Here is a 3,136-nt window from a genome sequence, read left to right as displayed (position 1 = left end):
TTATACTGGTTTTACCTCTGTCTGGTTTTTGCATTTGTCTGTGCTAATGCTTTCTAGATTTCAATCTCTCTCTCTCTCTCTCTCTCTCTCTCTCTCTCTCTTTGCAGTAGGCCTCAAATGAGGAAGACATAGCTGGCTTTTTGCTTGTAAGTTGGAGACTTAATAAAGAGTGTAGTGAGCTGGGCATGGTGGTACACACCTTTAATCCCAGCACTTGGGAAGCAGAGGCAGGCAAATTTCTGAGTTCGAGGCCAGCCTGGTCTACAGAGTGAGTTCCAGGACAACCAGGGCTATAAAGAGAAACCCTGTCTCAAAAAACAAGAGAGAGAGAGAGAGAGAGAGAGAGAGAGAGAGAGAGAGAGAGAGAGAGAAAGAGAGAAATGTACCAAGCCTATATGAGTAATTTTTTAATCTGAATATTGTTGTTATTGAAGCTGTGAAAAATGTTTTACCATATTCTTTTTTTTCTCCTTGACCTAAGGCTCAAACTTTTTCTAAAATAGGAGATTTCATGTTTTCCTTGTATGTGCTGCTAATTCTATAAAAACGGAAAAGTCTGTAAATTTGGGTTTTTGCTTCATTTGATTTCTGAGGTAGAAAACCAGATAACCTAGGCAATTTGAAAACAGCCAGATCAATGTCTTTTCTTAATTTATAAATAAATGATGATCATTCCATTCTGAGAGAGTGTTTCACTCGAGTTCGCGTCCACACGCGAGCACAGCCTCTTTGCAGCTCCTCCGTCGCTGGTCCATACCCACCACCAGTTCTCCATGGATGACAATATAACTGTGCTCCTTGCCATCATCAACAATGGCTCCAGCATGTGCAAAGCCGGCTTCGCAGGTGACAATGCTCATCTTCCCCTCCATCGTGGGCCACCCTAGGCACTAGAGAGTGATGGTGGGTGTGGGTCAGATGGACTCCTACATGGCGACGAGGCCCAGAGCAAGAGAGGCATCCCGACCCTGAAGTACCCCATTGAACAAGGCGTTGTCACCACCTGGGACGATATGGAGAAGATCTGGCACCACACTTTCTACAATGAGCTGCGTGGGGCTCCTGAGGAGCACCCTGTGCTGCTCACCGAGGCCCCCCTGAACCCTAAGGCCAACCGTGAAAAGATGACCCTGATCATGTTTGAGACCTTCAACACCCCAGCCTTGTCCGTAGCCATCCAGGCTGTGCTATCCCTGAAAGCCTCTGGTCGTACCACTGGCATTGTGATGGACTCCGGAGACGTGGTCACCCACACTGTGCCCATCTACGAGGGCTATGCTCTCTCTCACCCCATCCTGCGCCTGGACCAGGCTGGCTGTGTGACCTGACGGACTACCTCATGAAGATCCTGACCGAGCGTGGCTACAGCTTCATCACCCCAGCTGAGAGGGTAATCGTGCGTGACATTAAAGAGAAGCTGTGCTGTGTTGCCCTAGACTTTGAGCAGGAGATGGCCACTGCCACATCCTCTTCCTCCCTGGAGAAGACCTATGAGCTGCTTGATGGCCAGGTCATCACTATTGGTAATGAGAAGTTCTGCTGCCCTGAGGCTCTTTTCCAGCCTTTCTTCTTGGGTATGGAATCCTGTGGCATCCATGAAACTACATTCAATTCCACCATGAAGTGTGACTTTGACATCAGGAAAGACCTCTATGCCAACAGAGTGCTGTCTGGTGCCACCACTATACCCATTGCTGACAGGATGCACCACCATGTACACATTGCTGACAGGATGTAGAAGGAGATTGCTGCTCTGGCTCCTAGCACCATGAAGATCAAGAGCATTGCTCCTCTTGAGCACAATAAATGGATCAGTGGCTCCATCCTGGCCTCACTGTCCACCTTCCAGCAGATGTGGATCAGCAAGCAGTACAATGAGTCTGGCCCCTCCATCGTGCACTGCAAATGCTTCTAGGCAAACTGTTACTGAGCTGCGTTTTACACCCTTTCTTTGACAAAACCTAACTTGTGCAGAAAAATAAAAAAATAAGAGACAACATTGGCATGTCTTTTTAATTTTTTTAAAAAGGGTGTTTTATTGGTTTTGTTTGTTTTTTGTTTTCTTTTGTTTTGGCGCTTCTGAGTCAGGATTTAAAAACTGGAAAGGTGAAGGTGACAGCAGTCAGTTTGTACGATGTGGCTGAGGACTTTGATTGTACATTATTTTTTTGGTTTTGTTTTTTAATAGTCATTACAAGTATCCATGAAATAAGTGGTTAAAGGAAGACCCTTACCCTCCAAAAGCCACTCCCACGCCTAAGAGAAGGATGGACAAGTCCACACCCTGAGTCCACACCGGGGAAGGTGACATCAGTGGGTCTGTGTAAATTATGTACTGCAAAATTTTTTTTTAATCTTCTGCCTTAATGCTTCATTTTTGTATTTAATTTCTGACTGTCAGCCATCGTGGCTCCCCCTTTTTGGCCCCCCAACTTGATGTATGAAGGCTTTGGTCTCCCTAGGAGTGGGTTGAGGTGTTGAGGCAGCCAGGGCTGGCCTGTACACTGACTTAAGACCATTTTAATAGAAGTGCACACCTTACAAACACACAAACCAACAAAAAAGAGAGGATGTTTCTGTCTGTAACATGATGTGTTTCACCAATGTTTCTCTTCTTGTTTATGTGCATCATTTAAGATAATGTGTATTTAATTTTTATGCATTAAAAATAAAATTGTCAACAACGAAGACATGCCTGGCCTTTTTATACAGAAATTAGATTTTTAACAGATCGCATTATCTGTCTTCTTAGGGTGTCTTATTTGTCTCTTCTTTCAAATCTGCTATTTGGATAATCGTCATTGTTGTTCTCACTTCCTTCATTTGGGCAGCCTCTGTCTACTTTCCTGTTGGTATCAGTCTCACACAGTTAGCCTATGCTGGACCATTCTTGAAGATTTTACAAACAACCTTGTTATTTTCTTCAGCACAACAAAATGATCTGCATGCTGTATAGATGGCAGTGATCTGCATGCTGGCATCACTGGCAGTGATTCTAACTTTGATATCTCTAAAGGATGTTTCTTCCTCATTTAGTATTTGACTGATTCTTAATATGCTACAGTTTCATTACCACTTTTAGAAACAGCGCCCATTATAGAAAAATTGAATAGTCCTAACTCTTTGATATGTTTTC

General features: G+C 44.1%; 1 pseudogene; it reads left to right on the top strand.

Annotated features, from left to right (window-relative positions):
* On the top strand, positions 697 to 2,112 carry Actb-ps1 (actin, beta, pseudogene 1; annotated as a pseudogene).
* Positions 2,113 to 3,136: the final 1,024 nt, after the last annotated feature.

Source organism: Mus musculus, chromosome X (genome assembly GCF_000001635.26).
Source record: "Mus musculus strain C57BL/6J chromosome X, GRCm38.p6 C57BL/6J".
Lineage (NCBI taxonomy): Eukaryota > Metazoa > Chordata > Mammalia > Rodentia > Muridae > Mus > Mus musculus.
The sequence above is the reverse complement of the archived record's forward strand: the minus strand, read 5'-3'. Positions and strand labels throughout refer to the sequence as shown.